Raw genomic sequence first — 23,608 nt, forward strand, 5'->3', positions numbered from 1 at the left:
CAGACTGGAGGAACCTTCAAGACTATAGCCCTAAGACACCCATCTAACTTGGAACTGAAGCCACTAGCAGAGATCACCTTTCAGCCAAGTAATTGCCTGGCCCATTGTGGACTCTGCCCCTTAGAACAATCAGCTATAGGAGATCAAATGGGCAACATTTGCCCAAAAGCAAAGATGAGAAGGCAGGAAGGAGCTGGGAAACCAGAAAAATGGAAATGGGGAACCCAGGGTGGAAATGGGAGAGTGCTGACACACTGCAGGGATTGCAACCATTGTCACAGAACATTTTGTGTATGAATTATTGAATAAAAAAATAACTTGCTGTGTAAAGTTTCACCCAAAGCACAATAAAATGTTAAAAAATGAAAAAGATAAAAGCTCAGGAAATTTTATGGAGCAGTTCTACACTGTCATACAGGATCACTATGTGTTGGAATCGATTCATAACGGAACAACAATGAGCAGATGGTTATTTATCATCATTTAAATTTTTCAGATTATTAATGAAGTTGAGCACTTTTTCGTATGTTTAGTGGCCATTGGATACCGTTTTTTCTTTTTAATAATTTTTATTGTGCTTTAAGTGAAAGTTTACAAATCAAGTCAGTCTCTCACACAAAAACCCATATACACCTTGCTACACACTCCCAATTACTCTCCCCCTAATGAGACAGCCCACTTTCTCCCTCCACTCTCTCTTTTCGTGTCCATTTCACCAGCTTCTAACCCCCTCCACCCTCTCATCTCCCCTCCAGGCAGAACATGCCAACATAGTCTCAAGTGTCCACCTGATCCAAGAAGCTCACTCCTCACCAGCATCCCTCTCCAACCCATTGTCCATTCCAATCCATGTCTGAAGAGTTGGCTTCGGGAATGGTTCCTGTCCTGGGCCAACAGAAGGTCTGGGGGCCATGACCACCGGGGTCCTTCTAGTCTCAGTCAGAGAATTAAGCCTGGTCTTATGAGAATTTTGGGGTCTGCATCCCAGTGCTCTCCTGCTCCCTCAGGGGCTCTCTGTTGTGTTCCCTGTCAGGGCAGTCATTGGTTGTAGCCAGGCACCTCTAGTTCTTCTGGTCTCAGAATGATGTAGCCACCGGTTCATGTGGCCCTTTCTGTCTCTTGGGCTCATAATCACCTTGTGTCCTTGGTGTTCTCCATTCTCCTTTGTGCATACCGTTTTTGAAGTGCCTGTTCAAGCACCTTGTCCATTTTGCTATTGGGTGTCTGACTTTTTCTTACCGATTTATAAATTCTTTGCATGCTCTGTCTTAGTTTCCTAGGGCTGCCATAATAAAATACTAAAAGAGGGTGACTTTAAAGAACAGAAATTTATTTTTTACAGTTCTGGAGGCTAAAAATTTGAATTTAGGGTATCAGCCATGTCAATTTCTTCTGAGGGCTTGAAAGAGAAGCTGTTCCATGTTTTTCCCCTAGTTTCTGGTGGCTGCAAGCACCTTTCCTGATTATAGATGCATCTGCCTCCAGCATCACATGGCATCCCTAAGTGTCTGACTTGTTTCCATGGCTGCCATTCTCTTTTTATGACACCACTCGGAAGGGATTAGGCTTAGTACCCACCCTACTCTGGTATGATTTTGGTAACTGATGACATCAGAAAAGAAAAACCCCATTTCCACAAACAAGGCCTCATTCACTGGGGCAGGGGTTAAGACTTCAAAGTATCTTTTGGGGGAATACAATTTAATCCATAATATTCTGCGACATGCCTCTTTTCAGATATTTCTGTTCCAAATTACTTCTCCCATTCCATGGCTTGATTTTTTATTCTCTTAATGGTATCATTTGATGAACAGTAATTTTTAAGTTTTGTGTATGCTAATTTATCTCTCTTCCTTTATGTTAGGGCTCTGATGTCTTATTGGAGGTATCTTTTCTTATTCCAAGGTCATGAAGGTATTCTATTATGTTGTCTTCTAGAAACTTTCTTGTTTAGCCTTTTATATTAAAATCTAAAATCCACCTGGTTTTGAATTTTTGGGGGAGAGGGGAATTGATTTTTTGTGTGTGTTGTAAGATAAGGAGTCATTTTTTTTTAAGCCAATTAACCCAGCGCCATTTATTAGAAAAACTATTATTTTCCTGTTGTTCTATAAAGTCATCTTTGACATAAATCATGCACCCATATATGTTTGAAACTGGTTTGGTACCTTCTATTTTATTTCAATTTTCTTTTCTGTGCCATTACCACACTGCATTAATTATTTTAGGTTTATACTGTCAAGCTATTCACTAGAGTTTGTCTTCCCACTTTCCTCCCCCTCCTTCCCCTCCCTTTCCACCTTTTCACCTTCCCCCTCATTGTCCCTCTTCCTCCTCCTCCTTCCTTCTTCTCTTCTGTAAGATTTGTATTGGTTATTATCATCTCTGCATTCCTATGTGAAATTTAGAATTAACTCCATTTTTTCAAAAATACCTGCTTGGATTTTAATTGGGATTACATCGAATCTACAAATAAATCTTGTGATAAATTACATCTTTAGTATTGAGTCTTCTGATCAATGAATCTGGTATGTTGTTGTTGGTAGGTGTCCTTGAGTTGACTCCGACTCGTAGCAACCTTGTATACAACAGAACAAAATGTTGTCTGGTCCTGCAACATCCTCATAACTGCAGCCACTGTGTGTCAGTTCAGAAAATGGAATAACCCTCCATTTAGTTAAATATTAAATTTCTGTCAAAATGGGTCACAGTTTTTTTGTGTTAAGATTTGTAAATCTTTTCTTTTTCTAGCTATTTAATATTTCTTGATGCTATTGTAAATGGAAGCTGCTTAAATTTCATTTTCTCACTGTAAAAATACAATTGGTCTATTTATATTGACCTTGTATCCCACAACCTTGCTAAATTTATCAATTTTAGTTATTTAACTGTAGATTTTTTTCTGACTATAAAAAATGACAGTTTATTTTCTTCCAATCTTCTTGCGTTTTTCGTCTTTTTATTGCCTTATTGTATGGGCTAGGAACTCCAGAAGAGTGTTCAATAAATAGGGTTATAGTGAATATATTTGTCTCATTAAAGATCTCAGAATAAAACCTTGAACATTTTGGTTTTTTATAAAAGCCTCTTGCAATATTAAAGAAGTTTCCTTCTATACCTATTTCCCCAAGAGTTTTCTTTTTCTTTAATCATGAATGTTTATCGAATTTTATTGAATGCTATCTCTGCTTAGTAAAATGATCACGATTTTTTCTTTATTATCTGTTTTTATGCTATACTAATTTGACCGATTTTTAAATACTAAATCAATTTTTATTTCTAGAATAAGCCTCTCTTGGTTTTTATATACTCTCCTTTATATTTATTACTTGATTTCACTAGTAAATATTTTGTTTATATGGAGATACATACACACAGTTGAGCATAGTTGTATGAACTTATTTCTGGATTTTCCATTCTATTTCATTGGTCTATGTGTCTCTCATTTCACTGTACCAGGCTATTTTAGTTACTGTAGCTGTGTAATATACTTTGAAATCAGGAAGTGTGAGATTCCCTATTTTGTTCTTCTTCAAGATCGCTATTACTATTTGGAAACTCTTGCTATTTATTTCTTCTTGAATGTGCTTTGGCAGTGTTTGTCTTTTATGAAATTTATCTATTTTATCTACACTATGAAATTTATTGGCATACACTTGTCATGGATTGAATTGTGTCCCCCCAAAATATCTGTCAACTTGGCTAGGCCATGATTTCCAGTATTGTGTGATTGTCCACCATTTTGTCATCTGATATGATTTTATGATTTTCATATGGGTTGTAAATCCTATCTCTATGAGGTTAATGAAATGGGATGGGCAGCAGTTATATTAATGAGGCACAACTCAATCTACAAGATTAACTTGTGTCTTAAGCCAACCCTGTTTGAGATATAAAAGAGAGAAGCAAGCAGAGACACATGGGACCTCATACCACCAAGAAACAAGAGCCAGTAGAATTGCATGTCCTTTGGACCCGGGGTACCTGAGCTAAGAAGCTCCTTGACTGGGGAAGATTGATGACAGAGACTTTTCTCCAGAGCTATCACAGAGAGAAAACCTTGCCCTGGAGCCGACACCCCGAATTCAGACTTCTTTAGTTTTAGACTGTAAGAGAATAAACTTCTGTTTGTTGAAGCCAGCCACCTGTGGTATTTCTGTTATAGCGGCACCACTTTTGATAAAATACCTTTATTATCATTTTGGTGTCCCTGAGTGATGCAAAAAGTTAATCCTCAACTACTTGCCAAATGGTTGGTGGTTCAAACCCACCCAGAGGCACCTCAGAAGACAGGTCTGGCTGTCTGCTTCCAAAAGCTCACATCCTTGAAAACCCTCCTCTGCACACAGATTGTTGCCATGAATCAATGCTGACTTCATGGCCACTAAAAACAACTACTACAATTACCACTTTAATGTCTGCACAGTCTGTAGTGATATTCCGTCTTTTCCTTCTTGATATTGTTAATTGTGTCTTCTTTCTTCTCTGTCTTTCTATGTTTCTCTCTCTCTGGTCTGTCTGTCTCTTTTCTTATCAGTCTGGCTAGAAATTGAACAGTTTTCTTTATCTTTTCAAAAAACAGCATTTACATTCATTGACTCTTTTATATTATTTTCTGTTAATTTTATTGACTTATGGTTTTATTCAATACATAAATAGCAATCAAGAGTTCTGCTACTTTACTATTAGTTCAAACATAGGAAACTTAACTCTTGATTTTTTGTAGATCATGGGAGACTTGAAGCTTGGTGCAAAGCTTCAACACCATCAACTGGAAAATGAAAATTTCACTTAATTAAGGAAATGGATAATGCTTCATCACAGCTTATTATGCCTAACTCAGTTTGCCCTTTTGACACTCTATAAACCCAGTGATATTAGGCCTAGTCTTTTAAAAATATGCCTATGACTTTTAAAACTCCCAGTTTTACAAATTAATGTTCTTTTTAGAAATAATACTATTAATCAGATAAATACCATTTTTCCCATTTTATGGATGAGAAAGCTAAAAATTATATCATGGTTTTAATATGTACACAATCACACATTAGAAAGTAACAAATTGACCTGTCAGCCCGTGTTCTTAAACATTATATTTTCCCACCTTCCAGCCAAAATCATTTGGGGTCTTCAGTAATCCAAACAACTAATTAAGGAACACTTTGCTTCTTTTTAACTTGTTGGCCAGTGTAAGTACAGCTTGCTTTCTTTTCCTTTGCGTACCAAACATCTCGAATTTCCATCTTGATCTTTTTTTTTCAATTCTGTCTGTCCTCAAAGTCCATTTGAATTTCCTCTTTTCATTACGTTTAGAAATTACAGTTTAAGATTTTTTTTTTAATCTTTTTTTAAATCTTCAGTTTTTATCAGCTTTCTGTGGAAGCATAAAGGCATCTGGGTGGAAATTTACCAAACGCAATGATATCTCAGCTTTAATACGGTTGGGCTCAGAACCCACCCTGGGCATAATCAGTATTTTCTCTTTGGACAAATCATTTGACTGTTTTGAGCCTACTTGCCTCATTGTGTTAGGGGCACAGCAAAGCACATCAGACTTCCTTTTTAGGTTGAAATAAAATAGTCTCTACAAATTCACCAGAGTCTTTGGGTGGTACAAATGATGTTAACATGCTTAGATGCTAACCAAAAGGTTGGCAATTCAAGTCCATTCAAAGATGACAATGAATGCACAAGCAACAGGAAACAAAATTGATGACTGGGCTCTCAAACAAGTTAAATAGTTTCGTTCATCAAAAGACTTTACCAAAAGAATAAAGAGACAACCTACAGACTGGGAAAAAATCTTTGGGAATGATATTACTGATAAGGGTCTAATATCAAAAATATATAGAAAACTTCTACAACTTAACAACAAAAAGACAAAGAGTCCAGTCAAAAACTGGGCAAAAGATATGAACAGACATTTCACTAAAGAGGATATTCTAATGGCCAACAGACACATGAAAAGATGCTCAACATCATTAGCCATCAGAGAAATGCAAGTAAAAGCCACAATGAGATAACAATTTCACTCCCACCAGGATGGCCAAGATAAAACAAAAACAAACAAAAAACTCAGAAAATAACAAGTATTGGACAGGATATGGAAAAATTGGAACCCTCATCAATTGCTGATGGGAATGCAAACTGGCACATCCATTGTGGAAAACGGTCTGGAAGTTCCTCAAAACACTGTCGTATGACCCAGGAATTCCACTCCTAGGTATATCCCTAGAGACCTAACAGAAGTGACACAAACAGACATACGCACACGTATGTTCATCGCAGCTCCGTTCACAGTAGCAAAAACCTAAGTGCCCACAATTGGATGAATGGATAAATAAAATGTGGTACGTACATACAATGGAATACTACTCAGCAGTAAAGAAAATGAGTTACTAAAACATTTTGGAACATGGATGAGCCTGGAGGACATTATGTTGAATGAAATAAGTCAATCACAAAAAAACAAATATTGTGTGTTCTCACTTTTATGAAATGACATGATCAAGTAAACATACAGAAACCAATGTTCATTAGTGGTTATCAGGGATGGAGGCATGGGGGGATTCACTCTGTAGATAGTAGACACTTGTTATTTTTGATGATGAGAAAGGTAACACCGAATGAGGGTGAAGTGCACACAGCTTGATGAAGATAAACAATGTCACTAAGAAGTACACAAGAAAAAAAGACCTGCATATATAATTTTGAAATAACAGCAAAAACAACCAAAAAATATAGGTGTGCGTATATGCATAGGTATGTATAGACAAAAAAAAAAAAACCTGTTGTTGTCTGTCATAGATTGAATTATGTGCCCCCAAAAATGTGTGTATCAATTTGTCTGGGCCATGATTCCCAGTATTGTGTGGTGATTCTCTATTTTGTAATTGTAATTTTATGTTAAACAGATTAGGGTGGGATTGTAACCCCCTTACTAAGGTCATGTCCCTGATCCAAGGTAAAGTTAGTTTCCCTTTTATCTTACAAGAAATGAAAGGAAAGGGAAGCAAGCAGAGAGCTAGGGACCTCACACCACCAAGAAAGCAGTTCCAGGAACAGAGTGCATCCTTTGGACCTGAGGTTCCTGCGCTGAGTTGGTCCCAGACCAAGGGAAGGCTAATGGATCACAAGGGTCTTCCTCCAGAGCTGACGGAGACAGAAAGGTTTTCCCTGGAGCCAGCACCCTGAATTCAGACTTCTACCCTACTGGACTGTGAGAAAATAAATTTCTCTTTGTTAAAGCCAAAGTGCTGTTACAGCAGCACTTGATGACTAAGACACTGTCTAATCGAATCCGACTCATAGCAACCCTATGTGACAGAGTAAGGCTGCCCTATAGGATTTCCAAGGAGTGGCCAGTGGATTTGAACTGCCAACCTTTTGGTTAGCAGCCAAACTCTTAACCATTGAGCCACCAGGGCACTGGTATGTATATATGTGTGTATATATAGGTATATGCATATGTATATGTATATGCATCTATATGACTATATGCACATATATTCATTTATATGGTAAAGCACATAGGGAGATAAATGAATAAGTTCTTTTATAAGGATCAGCACAAAGCTGGTTCCTATGAGGTGGAGGTTAAAGATGTCCCATATGTCCAAATTTTTCAAACTGCTATACCACTCCATTGTCTCTAATATCAGCTGCTCCTTCTCCCCTCGGTACTCTCCCTACCCTCTTTGGGTTCCCTAATTGCTGCAACTTCTCACAGAACTCACAGACTGTATGAAGGAAATGGCTTATGCAGTTGTGGAGGTTGGCAAGTCAGGAGTAGGCTTCTCCTGACCCATGTGGCTGCAAGGGCTGATGAACACAAACCAAAATTTCAGATCATAGGCTGCTGGCTCACAAGACTGTGGAAACTGGAGGATCATGTCAGATGATAGGCTGCTGGCCCACTGGGCTGTGGAGGCCAGTGAATCCCAGAATTGGCAGGTCAAATGGCAAGCTCTGGCTCAAGTCTCAAGAACTGGAGGCCAATCTATCATGAATCAGACATGGGATCCAGAGAGAGACAGAGCCCCACCAGGCCATCCACATATACACCTTAGATACAGGCCACACCCCAGGGAAGGGCATAACTTGAGTATGGGTGGGACTTGAGTCATACCTTCCTCTAAGGCTGTGATCCAAGACACACTCCACACCAGTCCTGCCTGATCAACATGTAGATGTCTGGATCCACAACACATAAAATAGAAGACAACCGCACAGTACAGGGAATAATGGCCCAGCCAAGTTGACACAGAACCCCAACCATCACAGGTTCCATATACCTTATTTGCACAGTTACAGTCAATCATTGTGTGTGAGTCACAATGACTCTGGCTAGAAGGGCCACATTAAGTAATTCATTACACTACAGGGGCACAGTTAGGATATTTCTTAAAGTATTAGGACCATAGTGTCATAAGACATCTCAGTGAATTGGCATAATATAGTTGATAAAGTTATGTTCTACATCCTAGTCTGGTGAGTAGTGTCTGAAGAGTCTTAAAAGCTTGCAAACAGTTATCTACGATACAATTATTGGAGCAAAAGAGAAAAAAGGAAACCAAAAACTCAAAGAAGAAACTAGTCTAGAGGACAAATAGTGTACATGACATGACATCATCTACCCTGAGACCAGAAGAACTAGATGGTGCTTGGCTACCATTACCCCGACTGTTCTAATCAGGGCCACAATAGATTGATCCTGAAAGAATAGAAGAAAATGTAGAACAGATCCCCAAATTCCAAAAAAAAAAAAAGACCTACTGGACTGGTTGAGACTGGAGGACTGCCTGAGACTGTTGCTCTGAGATATTCTTCAGAAGGAGAGTCAGGAATAAGGGGAGGAAATGGAATGTATAACTGATTGCCTTCACAAAAAACTGTCTCATTTGCCATGAAGACCAGAAGAATTACATGGTGCCCAGCTACCACTACTAAACGTTTTAACCAAAGATTCTATAGAAGAATCCTGGTCGAAAGAGGGAAAATGCAGGAAAAATCTTCAAATTCTCATGTAATCCATACTTTCTGAAGCCATGGAGGCTGTATGAACTCTGAAACTATCACCCTGAGATAATCTTTAAACCTTAAAACAAAAATATTCCCTGAAGTCTTCTTAAAAACCAAACAATAAAACCAAACAATAGTTTAACTTAATTAGTAAAGAATGTCTGGTTTGAGCATTGTGCTGTTTTAAAAAATTACCTGTGTGTAATCAAATTGACCACAGCAACTCAAAAGGATAGATAGGAAGCTTAGGGGGCAGTGAGTTTATGCTAATGGGGGAAGAATAATTCAGAAAACTAGGGTGAGAATGATTGTACAACTTGAAGAATGTAATCAATGTCATCAAATTGCACATGTAGAAATTGTTGAATTGGTTTATACTCTGCTGAGCATATGCTCAACAACAAAATAAAATAAATTATTTAAAAAATAGCAGTTCTTCTCTCTTCTATAAACACATCAGTCTTTCTCCCTTTCTCAGATATATCTCTACTTTTTTTTTTTATTCTCTACCAGGTAAGTACCTGAAGCAATTTCTAGATAAAATATCCTGGCACATCATCTTTCTCAAGCTGTGTAAAAATAATCCACAAGGCAATTTTAATAAATTTTAGAAAATTTGTTTGGCCAATTAAAGAATTTCCTATTGACAAATGTTTCTGTTTGTTGACTTTTTGAACTTTGCATTGAAATGAACCAGATTGTGGCATAAATAAATTTACTAATAAAATTTTATATTTTCCTGTTCTCCAGCTTTCACCATGGACTGTAAAAATATAATCAATTTTGTCTGTAACAAAGAAAGTAGCTACAGTCTTTGCTTTGTTTTTCAATCTCCATATATCAGCTGATTTCAGGGCAGAAAATGCAGATGCCTTAGTTATTCATTATAATTTTGCCTGTTCTTTGTTATCTTGCATTTCTTTATACCTGATGAATACATGTCCTGAAAATCTTTACCTTAAATCGAAACTGATAATCTGACTTCTTTGCATCTGGGAGATTTAAAATACGCATTCACATGTGAACATGAAAACGCATGGAATATTTCTGCTGATTATTTATCTATGGTGATGATATTTAAGTTCCATGAACTTTCCCTATGTCAAGGCTTGCCTGGAGAATTGGGACTTGGGATCCACAGAAGGAGGAAGGCGTTGGCATCCTAGGAATTCAGAAGCAGTGTGAAATCCAGGCATTTAACTTCTTAAGCTACCAAATGCATTCCCAATTCCTAAAGGAGGAATCCAGAAGCCTGTTAGCTGCTCAGGAGTCTATAAGACTCAGCCCGATGTTGCCTTGTCTTCGACTCCACTCTGTATTAATGCCTGTAGGCAGTTCAGTTAAGAGCCCTGGGCCACCTGTGCACCTTGACTTCAAGGATGACACAGCCCTAAGCAGAGTCAGATGGTCAAATACGGGAAAGACAGAGATTTGGTTACCCCACCAGGAGAAAGCTTACTCACTATGTCAGATACATTTCCTCCCCGAAGCCCTTGAAAGCAGTCAAACCATTTGGTACTATCAGTTCTGATACAGAGCTCCAGATGTGCCCTGGTTGCAGTCACATCTGGATATAAGGTAGCTGAAGCACTGGACCTGGCAGCTTTATAAAGAGAAATTCCTGATTAAAACGCTCCTTTCAGGCAGCATCAGAGATGCCACTGACATATTGTGCCCGAGGAAGTCCCTCAGGGTCAATATATTCTCCCTTTCCTTTTTCTTTGTTAATTCCATGAAGAAAGAGTGATGAGTGAGTCAGACATTGGAATAAATTATCGCACATGTATCAGTGTGTGTTTGCATCTGAGAATAAATGAAAGAAAAATTAACCTGTTGTTTTGCTATGAAGGTTATATTATTAATCAGCTCTCTACAATGTGTTTTAGCTAAAAAGTAATAACTCATCATTAGGGCGCTGCCTGAGGGTATTAAGCTACCATGGAAACAGCTGTGTAATAAGAGACAATCTTTCATTTTTCTCTCTGTGGTACTATTTCATCAGATGTCTTAATAGAGCGTTCGGCTTTTGGACTGAAAAGAAATATATGTACTCACATTTATATTTATGTGTGTGTGTGTGTGAGTGAGAGTGAGTGTGTATGTGTATGTGAGAGTGTGTACATGTATGGTAAAGTCACAAAAAAACAAACCCATTGCCGATGAGCCGATTCTGATTCACAGCAACCCTACAAGACAGTGTGGAAATGCCCTATAAGGTTTTGAAGGCTGTAATCTTTACAGAAGCAGATTGTCGCATCTTTTTTCCAAGGAGCAGCTGGTGGATTCGAACCACCGACATTTTGGTTACCAGCTGAGGACTTAACCACTGTACCACCAGGGCTCCTCAAAATTACACAATGTCTTTAATAAAGCACTGGGCTCTCAATGCAGCTCTCCAGGCAAACTCCTCTAGCTCTTGTCTCCAAACCAGAAAGGAGCCATCACCCAACACTTCAGCAAACACTCCACTGCAATGATTAAGCCTGGCTCCACACCCAGGAAGCCAACAAATGCAGGCTGTCTATGACTGAAAATGGAAGGGAATTCAGAAGACGTGGACCTTCCCAGCCCCAGATTCTCTGGAATCCAGCAGGCAAAGGGAACCCCAGAAAAGGGTGGCAACATAGCTGCTGCCAGCAGCGAGGTCCTGGGAAGTTAAGGTGAGCTAGGCAGGCTCCTACTGAGATCCAGGGAAGAGGGCGCAGGGCCAGGAGGTGGGGGAATGAAAACCCACACAATTGTACACAGGGCATTGCTTACATGAATGTGGCTTTCCAGGAAGATATTGGTCCCTTCCTAGTAAAGACAGCAAAATTCAGATTTGCTATCCCTTTTGCAAAAGCCAACTCTAAGATGTCCTATACATTGTAATGATAAAACCAAAATTGTAGGACGTCCGGGTCATTGTTTAGTCTCTAGCTAGTTGGTCAAGCAAGAGATAGGTCACTTTTCTCTCACAGTGCTTTCCCCGATCAATCTTTCACTTGATACAAATGAATGTAAAACTTAAATCAAAGCAACAATATAAACCTTACCTTAAGTATCAGGTTCTCTGTGTGAGATGATACCCTGACTGTATCTATCTTGCCAACCTCATTTTAGTAGCCTTATCACAGGGACTTCAGAATCAAAAATCTGTACATTTTACTCCAACCCAATTAATTATTCCCAAAAGACAGAAAGGCATATGTCTATAACTCAAGATTTTAGCATAAATCTAGCTCAATAAAACTTCTTTAAACACGAGGGCAGAGCCAAGATGGCAGAATAGACAGACGCTTCCATAGAGCCCTCTTTACAACAAAAACCCGAAAAAACAAGTGAAATGAGTATATTTGTGACAAGTTGGGAGCCCTGAGCATCAAAGGCAAGCTTAGACAACGAACTGAGGGGCCAGGGGAAGAAGAGGCCATTCAGAAGTGGGGAGGAGTTACCGGACCTGAATCACGGGGAGCCCTCAGGCACCATTCCTGGAGTGGTGGTGGCGGGGGCAGTGGCAGCGGCGGCACAGGGCTGGTACTAGCGTTCGGCCGCAGTTTCCTCAGGGAGAAGCAGCCACCTACACAGCCCACTTACACCTCCGGAACCTGAGGAGAATGGCGCGCTCTCGGCAAAAGCTAAGTACTTGCGTATATTTTACCACGCCCCCACCACCCCCAAGCCAGCTTCAGCAGCTGAATCCCTGGGCCTGAGATAGACCCTGGTGAGGACCTAGAGCCATCCTCCCGGCCTTGGGGAAGGAACAAATTTGCAACAGGGGGGAAAAGATAATTTGCTAACTCCATTAACCGGGGGAGCTCAGGACAGAAGCAGCTCCTGTCCAGGCATAAACTGCCCTTGGACCTTGAGCACCTTTCCCTTCTGCAAGGACCTGTGTGGGCCTATTTCAGGAGGATAGGCAAACTCCAAACATTTCAGCTGTGCAGTGGAGAGGTGGGTCTTTGACAATTGACATTGCTTTGCCTATTAAACAAGGTCCTCACCTACCCACATCAGGGACGTAAGGGCTGGTAGCTCCACTCAGGTCACCCAGCCACCTGCGACAGGGGACCAAGATAACTGGTACTTCTCAGTCCTTACAACCAAAAACTTTGGGTGCCCATGGACCCTCCGCAGAGCCCCAAAACCAGCACGCTCTAGGGAACAGAGATGCATTTTCCTCAGAGACACTTGGGGGCGGTTCTCAGCCCCCTGCCTTGTTCAGAGTGCGACCCCCTGCTGCAATCAGAAACTGGTATATATACCAATCACCCATGCCCCTCTAAGACTGTAGGACAGAGCCTGTACCATACACTTGAAATCAGCTACCTGGAAACCTGAGCTGAATTCATACAAGAAAACTGAATGGACTTCTAGACTGATACACCTGATAACAGCTCTAGCCAGCTTGGGGACGGGACGTCAGAGCTCCATAGGTGAAAATAATCAAGCTAGCTCACTCAAGCAACCCATAGGGGTATACCAAAAAAAAACAAAGCAAGCAGCTATGACACAGTAAGCAAGCATAAACTAATACAATAACTTATAGATGGCTTAGAGAGAACAGTCAATATCAAGTCACATAAAGAAACAGACCATGATCACCTCAACAGGCTCTCAAAACAAAGAATCCAAGGATCTTCTAGATGAAAGTGCATTCCTGGAATTACCAGATGCAGAATACAAAAGTTTAATATACAGAACCCTTCAAGACATCAGGAAGGAAATGAGGCAATATGCAGAACAAGCCAAGGAACACACAGATAAACCAACTGAAGAAATTAGAAAGATTATTCAGGAACATAATGAAAAGTTTAATAAGCTGGAAAAATCCATACACAGACAGCAATCAGAAATTCAGAAGATTAACAATAAAATTACACAAAAGATAACTCAAAAGAAATTCAGAGAAGCAGAATTGAGCAAGTAGAAGCTAGAATTTCTGAACTCAAAGATAAATCACTTGGCACTAATATATTTGAAGAAAAATCAGATAAAATAATTTAAAAAAATGAAGAAACCTTAAGAATCACGTGGGACTCTATCCAGAGAAATAACCTATGAGTGATTGGAGTACCAGAACAGAGAGGGATAACAGACAATACAGAGAAAATTGTTGAAGATTTGTTGGCAGAAAACTTCCCTGATATTGTGAAAGATGAGAAGATATTTATCCAAGATGCTCATCGAACTCCACATAAGAAAGTCACCAAGAAATATTATAATCAAGCTTGCCAAAACCAAAGATAAAGAGACAATTATAAGAGCAGCAAGGGATAAACAAAAAGTCACCTACAAAGGAGAGCCAATAAGAATAAGCTCGGACTACTTGGCAGAAACCACACAGGCAAGAAGGCAATGGGATGACATATTTTAAAAACTGAAGGAAAAAAATTGCCTGCCAAGAATTATATATCCATCAAAACTGTCTTAAATATGAAGGTGAAATTAAGACATTTCCAGATAAACACAAGTTGAGGGAATTCATAAAAACCAAACCAAAACTACAAGAAATACTAAAGGGAGTTCTTTGGTTAGAAAATCAATAATATCAGGTATCAACCCAAGACTAGAACACTGGGCACAGCAACCAGAAGTCAACCCAGACAGGGAAATCCAAAAAAACAAAGCAAGATAAAAAAAAAAAAAAAAAAAAAAAAAGCTCAAAATAGGGTAACAGCAATGTTATTATATAAAAGAAGACAACATTGAAGTATTAAGGAGAGACTAAGAAATGTAATCACACACCTTCCATATGGAGAGGAAGATACAGTGCTACAAAGACATAAAAGTTACTTTTAAATAAAGAAAAATAGGGGTAAGTAATAAGGTAACCACAAAGGAGACAAACTATCTTACTCATCAAAATAAAATACAAGGGAAAAATACAGACTCAGCAGAAACAAAATCAACAACAACAAATATGAGGAAAGGACAAGATATAAAGAAAATCTACTCAGCACATAAAATCAAGTGGGAAAAAGAAGCTCTCAACACACAAAAAAAGACATCAAAATGATAGCACTAAATTCATACCTATCCATAATTACCCTGAATGTAAATGGACTAAATGCACCAATAAAGAGACAGAGAGTGGCAGAATGGATTAAAAAACAAGATCCGTCTATATGCTGCCTACAAGAGACACACCTTAGACTTAGAGACACAAACAAACTAAAACTCAAAGGATGGAAAAAAATATATCAAGCAAACAACGATCAAAAAAGAGCAGGAGTGGCAATATTAATTTCTGACAAAATAGGCTTTAAATTTAAATCCTTCAGAAAGGATAAGGAAGGACACTATATAATGATTAAAGGACAATACACCAAGAAGATCCCCCGCTGCCGTCAGATATAACCATATTAAATATTTATGCACCCAATGACAGGGCTGCAAGATACATAAAACAAACTCTATCAGCGTTGAAAAGTGAGATAGACAGCTCCACAATAACAGTAGGAGACTTCAACACCCCGCTTTCGGTGAAGGACAGGACATCCAGAAAGAGGCTCAGTTAGGACACAGAAGATCTAAATGCCACAATCAACCAACTTGACCTAGTAGACATATACAGAACACGCCACCCAAAAGCAACCAAGTATACTTTCTTTTCTAGCACATATGGAACACTCTCTAGAATAGACCACATATTAGGTCATAAAGCAAGCCTTAGCAGAACCTAAAACATTGAAATATTACACAGCTTCTTCTCTGACCATAAGGCCATAAAAGTGGAAATCAATAACGGGAAATCAAACACTTGGAAACTGAACAATATCCTGCTCAAAAAAGACTGGATTATAGAAGACATTAAGGATGGAATAAAGAAATTCAGAGAATCCAATGAGAATGAAAACACTTCCTATCAGAACCTTTGCGACACAGCAAAAGCGGTGCTCAGAGGCCGATTTATATCAATAAATGCACACATCCAAAAAGAAGAAAGGGCCCAAATCAAAGAATTATCCCTACAACTTGAACAAGTAGAAAGAGAGCGACAAAAGAAACCCACAGGCACCAGAAGAAAACAAATAATAAAAATTAGAGCTGAACTAAATGAAATAGAAAACAGAAAAACAACTGAAAGAATTAACAAGACCAAAAGCTGGTTTCTTGAAAAAATCAACAAAATTGATAAACCACTGGCTAATCTGACAAAAGAAAAACAGGAGAGGAAGCAAATAACCCAAATAAGATATGAGAGGGGCAATATTACAACAGACCCAACTGAAATTAAAACAATCATATCAGATTACTATGAAAAACTATACTCAAACAAATTTGAAAACCTAGAAGAAATGGATGAATTCCTAGAAACACGCTACCTTCCTAAACTAACAGAAACAGAGGTAGAACAACTAAATAGACCCATAACAAAAGAAGAGATTGAAAAAGTAATCAAAAACTCCCAACAAAAAAAAGCCCTGGTCTGGACGGTTTCACCGCAGAGTTTTACCAAACTTTCAGAGAAGAGTTAACACCACTACTAATAAAGGTATTTCAGAGCATAGAAAAGGACAGAATACTACCAAATTCATTCTATGAAGCCACCATATCCCTGATACCAAAACCAGGTAAAGACACCACAAGAAAAGAAAATTATAGACCTATATCCCTCATGAATGTAGATGCAAAAATCCTCAACAAAATTCTAGCCAACAGAATTCAACAACATATTAAAAAAATAATTCACCATGACCAAGTGGGAGTCATACCAGGTATGCAGGGATGGTTCAACATTAGAAAAACAGTTAATGTAATCCACCACATAAATAAAACAAAAGACAAGAGTCACATGATTTTATCAGTTGATGCAGAAAAGGCATTTGACAAAGTTCAACACTCATTCATGATAAAAACTCTCAGCAAAATAGGAATAGAAGGAAAATTTCTCAACATAATAAAGGGCATTTATACAAAGCCAGCAGCCAACATCACCCTAAATGGAGAGAGCCTAAAAACATCCCCATTGAGATCAGGAACCAGACAAGGATGCCCCCTTTATCACTACTCTTATTCAACATTGTGCTGGAAGTCCTAGCCAGAGCAATTAGGCTAGATAAAGAAATAAGAAACAAAGGGATCCAGATTGGCAAGGAAGAAGTCAAAGTATCTCTATTTGCAGATGCCTTATACACAGAAAACCCTAAGGAATCCTCCAGAAAACTACTGAAACTAAGAGAAGAGTTCAGCAGAGTATCGGGATACAAGTTAAACATACAAGAATCGGTTGGATTCCTCTACACCAACAAAAAGAACATCGAAGAGGAAATTACCAAATCAATGCCATTTACAGTAGTCCCCAAGAAGATAAAACACTTAGGAATAAATCTTACCAGAGATGTAAAAGACTTATACAAAGAAAACTACAGTACACTTCTGCAAGAAACCAAAAGAGACTTACATAAGTGGAAGAACATACCTTGCTCCTGGATAGGAAGACTTAACATTATAAAAATGTCTATTCTACCAAATGTGATCTATACATTTAGTGCAATTCCAATCCAAATCCCAAGGACATTCTTTAATGAGATGGAGAAACAAATCACCAACTTCATATGGAAGGAAAAGAGGCCTTGGATAAATAAGGCATTACTGAAAAAGAAGAACAAAGTGGGAGGCCTATTATACCGCCACAGTAGTCAAAACAGCCTGGTACTGGTACAACAACAGATACATGGACCAATGGAACAGAATTGAGAATCCAGACATAAATCCATCCACATATGAGCAGCTGATATTTGATGAAGGCCCCAAAACAGTTAACTGCGGAAAAGACAGTCTTTTTAACAAATGGTGCTGGCATAACTGGATATCCACCTGCAAAAAAATGTAACAAGACCCATACCTCACTCCATGCACAAAAACGAGCTCAAAATGGATCAAAGACCTAAATATAGAATCTAAAATGATAAGGATCCTGGAAGAAAAAATAGGGACAACATTAGGAGCCCTAATACATGGCATAAACAGTATACAAAACATTATTAAGAATCCGGAAGAAAAACTAGATAACTGGGAGCTCCTAAAAATCAAACACCTATGCTTATCCAAAGACTTCACCAAAAGAGTAAAAAGACTACCTACAGACCGGGAAAAAGTTTTTAGCTATGACATTTCTGATCGCTCCTGATCTCTAAAATCTACATGATACTGCAAAAACTCAACTGCAAAAAGACAAATAACCCAATTAAAAAATGGGCAAAAGATATGAATAGACACTTCACTAAAGAAGACATTCAGGTAGCTAACAGATATATGAGGAAATGTTCACCATCATTAGCCATTAGAGAAATGCAGATCAAAACTGCAATGAGATTTCATCTCACTCCAACAAGGCTGGCATTAATCCAAAAAACACAAAATAATAAATGTTGGAGAGGCTGTGGAGAGATTGGAACACTTATACACTGCCGGTGGGAATGTAAAATGGTACAATCACTTTGGAAATCAATTTGGCACTTCCTTAAAAAGCTAGAAACAGAACTACCATACAATCCAGCAATCCCGGTCCTTGGAATATATCCTAGAGAAATAAGAGCCTTTACGCGAACAGATATATGCACAACCATGTTTATTGCAGGACATCTAAGTCAATAGCAAAAAGATGGAAGCAACCAAGGTGCCCATCAACAGATGAATGGATAAATAAATTATGGTGTATTCATACAATGGAATACTACCCATTGATAAAGAACAGTGAGGAATCTGTGAAACATTTCATAACATGGAGGAACCTGGAAGGCATTATGCTGAGTGAAATTAGTTGCAAAAGGACAAAGATTGCATAAGACCACTATTATAAGAACTTGAGAAATAGTTTGAGAAGAAAGCATTCTTTTGTGGTTAGAGAGGGGGGAGGGAGGGTGGGTGGGAGAGGGGCATTCACTAATTAGATAATAGATGAGAACTACTTTAGGTGAAGGGAAAGACAGCACACAATACAAGGGAGGTCAGCACAATTGAACTAAACCAAAAACAAAGAAGTTTCCTGAATAAACTGAATGCTTCAAAGGCCAGTGTAGCAGGGGCAGGGGTCTGGGGACCATGGTTTCAGGGGACATCTAAGTCAATTGGCATAATAAAATCTATTAAGGAAACATTCTGCATTCCACTTTGAAGAGTGGTGTCTGGGGTCTTAAACACTAGCAAGCAGCCATCTAAGATGCATCAATTGGTCTCAACCCACCTGGAGCAAAGGAGAATGAAGAACACCAAGGACACAAGGCAATTACGAGCCCAAGAGACAGAAAGGGCCACGTAAACCAGCAACTACATCATCCTGAGACCAGAAGAACTAGATGGTGCCTGGCTGCAACCGATGACTGCCCTGACAGGGAACACAACAGAGAACCCCTGAGGGAGCAGGAGAACAGTGGGATGCAGACCCCAAATTCTCATAAGACCAGACTTAATGATGTGACTGAGACTAGAAGGACCCCGGTGGTCATGGCCCCCAGACCTTCTGTTGCCCCAGGACAGGAACCATTCCCAAAGCCAGCTCTTCAGGCATGGATTGGAATGGACAATGGGTTGGAGAGGGATGCTGGTGAGGAGTGAGCTTCTTGGATCAGGTGGACACTTGAGACTATGTTGGCATGTTCTGCCTGGAGGGGAGAAGAGAGGGTGGAGGGGGTTAGAAGCTGGCAAAATGGACACAAAAAGAGAGAGTGGAGGGAGGGAGCAGGCTGTCTCATTAGGGGGAGAGTAATTGGGAGTGTGTAGCAAGGTGTATATGGGTTTTTGTGTGAGAGACTGACTTGATTTGTAAACTTTCACTTAAAGCACAATAAAAAATATTTTAAAAAAGTTCTTTAAACACCGTAGTTCAGAGCAACCTCTCCCTTTCTTTGAGGTCCTGTGGAATCTCTGGTCGCTAGTATTCACTTAGCATTTATCAGATGTGCCTCTGTGTGTCTGTTTTTCTGTCCTAGACAGCAAATTCCTTGAGGACAGCCTTAATAGCTTATACATACAGCGCTTATTATATGCCAGGCACTGTTCTACACTTTTCTAAGTGTTTTACTTATATAAATTCAAATACTCTTTACAGCACCCCTAAAGCTTGTATAGATGAGAAAACTAAGGCAGAGCGAGACCAAGCAGCATGCCGAATGTCACACAGCTAGTAAGTGGTGGGGCCAGGACTCCAGGCCAGGCCATTTGCAGCTAGAGTCCTTGATCTTTTGCTGCACTCTCCTGCCTCCTGTCGGTCTCAGAGCACCTGAATTGATGCCGTGCCTAGTAAGGGGCCATCTCACGTCCATGTCACCAACCACTGGAGATAGGAGAAGAGGGAGCTGGTAAAGATAAACTACATTAGTCTCCACTGCAGGAAAACAAAGCGCTAGTAGCATCATTTTAATGTCTGAATATCAGACGTTATTTCTATTATTTTTAGCCTCTTTTTTCCTAGAATATTTCTCTCAAGGAAGCTCAAAGGGGAATTCTATTATTATCTAAAATACCAGATTCTGTTGTAACCTGCACAATTTTGTGTGATGCTGGGTTACAGTTGACCAAATGGATGAATGCGATGAAGCCATACATTTCTAGAGGATTGCACAAGAGACACTTAATAAAGCCAATGGCATTTTAATGGTGAGGTCGGCTTTCTTCAAGGTTTGTGTTGCTACTTACGGGTGTTACAGTTAATGCACCACATATTTATTAAATGCATACTATGTGTAGGCACAGTTCTAGGTTCTGGAGGTTCAAAGAAAAGTCAGGAGAAACAGATGTAGAATAGGTGATTGTGAAAGAAGATTATTTCTAAGTACTTTATGCATGATCAAGGAAGCAATCAGGGTGTCATGATAGTGTATTGGCAGTGAAGGTGTTGGGAAAGGAAACTGGCTGGTCAGAGAAAACCTCTCTGAAGAGATGCTGTTTGAACAGAACCTGAAGGAAAAGAAATAGACAGCAATGCAAAAAGTATCTGAGCAAGATATTCTCAGCAGAAGGAACAGAATGGCAAAGGTTCCATGGCAGAAATCAATTCGGTCTACCCGGAAACAGCAATGGCCAATATGGCTGGAGTGGGGAGAGCACATACAGAGCTGGAAGAGATGTAGTCAGACCTTGGAGGGCCTGTGGGCGGCGCCGGGACTTGGATTTGTTCTGCATCCAATGGGAAGCTACTGGAAGGTTTTTAAGTTTACTTCTCTCTTTAAAAAAAACCTCATTAAGCTGTGGCAGATCTGTTTTAGAGTCCAGCCTGCTCTGCTCAGGGGTGGATTATCCCATAAGCAAGGTAAGCACGGGCTTACCTGTGTTTAGTTACTAACCTACAGTGAACAATTTTACACGAGTTGCACCACACCACATCAGAGTGAAACCCAGGTTGAGCCAAGAGCTTAGTGTGTTTCAAAGAAAGAAACCAAAGCCATCTTAGCATCAAATGCACGCCTTATATCTGTGGCTTGTTATATTGCCAAATAGTGAAGCAAGAATGCGTGAGGCTCATACATTACAAAAGAATTTGACCTTAGCCTTTCTTCCTCTCTCTCTCTTTTTTAAAATTATTTTGCCCTTTAACAAACACTGAACCATACAATTACTCACGCTTTTTGATTACTGTATACTTTTTAATTAAGAAAGTATATCAAACATAAAAAGGCATTAGGTCAAAACAGGCAAGCCATCTGAGTTTATCTGAGACGAAGACAATTTTAAGTGCTGCAATTTTAAATATTTCAGATTTGGTTATTAATATTGCAAGGACAAAATACACCTTTCACATCGACAGACCAACTTAAACAAAAATGCTCTTTTTGCCATTTTTGCTTGCTCTCGTCTAATTTGGCATGGGGTCCCCTGAGAGTTGTGTGGGTCAGAAGAATAGTGCCTCATTGAAGGAGAGGGGACCTGAAAGTGATATTTCATATTTAAGCCCAGGATTCAGCACCAGGAAGAAGGTCGAGCTGTGTTAGTGTACAGGCTGTTTCTCCCATAACACTGTGCGAAAAATCTTTCAAATATAGTATGGGATTTTAGGGCTTAGATTTCATGATGCTGCTGTAGGAGATGTGGGTAAATGCACTCAATCAGCTATTTAATAAGAAGACCCTGGCTTGCAAGGAGAGTGATGGCTGAACTCAGCATTTCCCAATTCCATTATCTGTCTCCAGCCCACAGTGGAGTCCATGGTGCTTTCTGAGTCACATCCGTCTGGTTCAGCCTTTGGAGAATGAAAGACAAAGGCCAAAGAGAAATAAAGGAGGACATAGTAGAAATGAATTGCTTTTTCACTTGTTGACATGCACTATGGACGGAGTAAAAGAAAATTAGCTTAGACAAGCATAGGATAGATTCCGATTTGATATTAGGAAGAACATCCTGAAAGTTAATCTGTCACTGACAAATATTCTCAATTGGGCTATGGCAGTCTTGACAAAGCTTCTGTTCCCCCCTATCTGGACAGAAAAGTTAAAGGACAGGGAAATGGACAAGGAGATCATTAAAGAAAGTTTCAAGACATCATTGTATAGAAAAAATTCTGTAAGTCTTAAAAAGTTGCTTGAACTTCGTGCCCTTTTAACTCTCTTTCTCCTTTCTATTATCCCATTCTCACTAGGAGGAGGAAACACAAGCTGCTGCCTGCAGCCAGAGCAGAAGAGGCTTCCCTATAATCACGGATTCTCACAAAAGCACAAATGACATAGAGAGCAGAGGCAGGATGTTGCGCTTTTCATCAGACACTGGACATGTAAGTGCTTTTGTTTCACAGCTGGATTCTCAAAGACTTAACGTCTGGTTAGCCAAACCACATCTGGCCAGGACGGAAAAGCAGTTCCCAGAGCAGTGAGGTCATTGCTTATGGCTTCCACCTAGCACCCCAGTGGACTTGGGCTTTGCCCCCCTGCTGCGTGAATATTGCTTGAGTGCAGTGTGTTCCTTGAAAATGATATTCTCAACTATCTGTCTTCAAAATCCATTGGTTGAAGCTTTTAGGAAAGAAATCAAGAGAACTTCTTTGGGTTTTTACCATTTTCAAGTAGAGGACATCCTGAACACATATGAAAAAAGGTGCTTTGGGGTAGATAATTTCCTCAAACTCCCCTTTGGGTTTTCCAGAGAACCAAGAAGACACTCCCGTATTCTCTACAAATGCTCTTTAGTTAGCTAATAACCTGAAGCACAGTTACATTCACTTCTGGCCCCTCTGAAGATTTTAACTCCAGTTTACCCAGTTATGCAATGGTTAGGACTTTGGGAAACAAACCACTTGCACAACATATCTTTAGTGCCATAGACAGATAGGCCAGCTCTGAGGACAGGAGGTTTGTCAAAATCTATGGCTACACTTGGATTTCTTTTGGTGAATATTTGAAGGCTATAGTCTACTTAGCCCCCCACCCCCCGCCGCCGCCACCTTGGTATCTTCTTTAATTAAGGCCTTAAGAACTTTATTTTTGCTATTTAATAGTAGACTCTTTCCTACTTTTTCCCACATGGAATTTCTTGTTGATGCATGTTATTTTTCCATTCTATTTAGGGAACATATGTGAGCCTAATTTTTTCCTGAACTTGACATCTGCTGAACTAGGGTCATTTTTTGGAACTACCTAGAATTGCTCCAAGAATCATGGGATGCTTTGGGAGG

General features: G+C 39.4%; 1 long non-coding RNA gene across 1 annotated transcript in view; it reads left to right on the forward strand.

Moving 5' to 3' along the window:
• LOC126066981 (uncharacterized) overlaps positions 1-22,678 on the forward strand; it is a 56,454-nt gene extending 33,776 nt beyond the window's left edge. The window contains exon 4 of the long non-coding RNA XR_007515301.1: positions 22,580-22,678. This is a non-coding gene — a long non-coding RNA (uncharacterized LOC126066981). The remainder of the gene's footprint in view (positions 1-22,579) is intronic.
• Positions 22,679-23,608: the final 930 nt, after the last annotated feature.

Source organism: Elephas maximus, chromosome 24 (genome assembly GCF_024166365.1).
Source record: "Elephas maximus indicus isolate mEleMax1 chromosome 24, mEleMax1 primary haplotype, whole genome shotgun sequence".
Classification (NCBI taxonomy): domain Eukaryota; kingdom Metazoa; phylum Chordata; class Mammalia; order Proboscidea; family Elephantidae; genus Elephas; species Elephas maximus.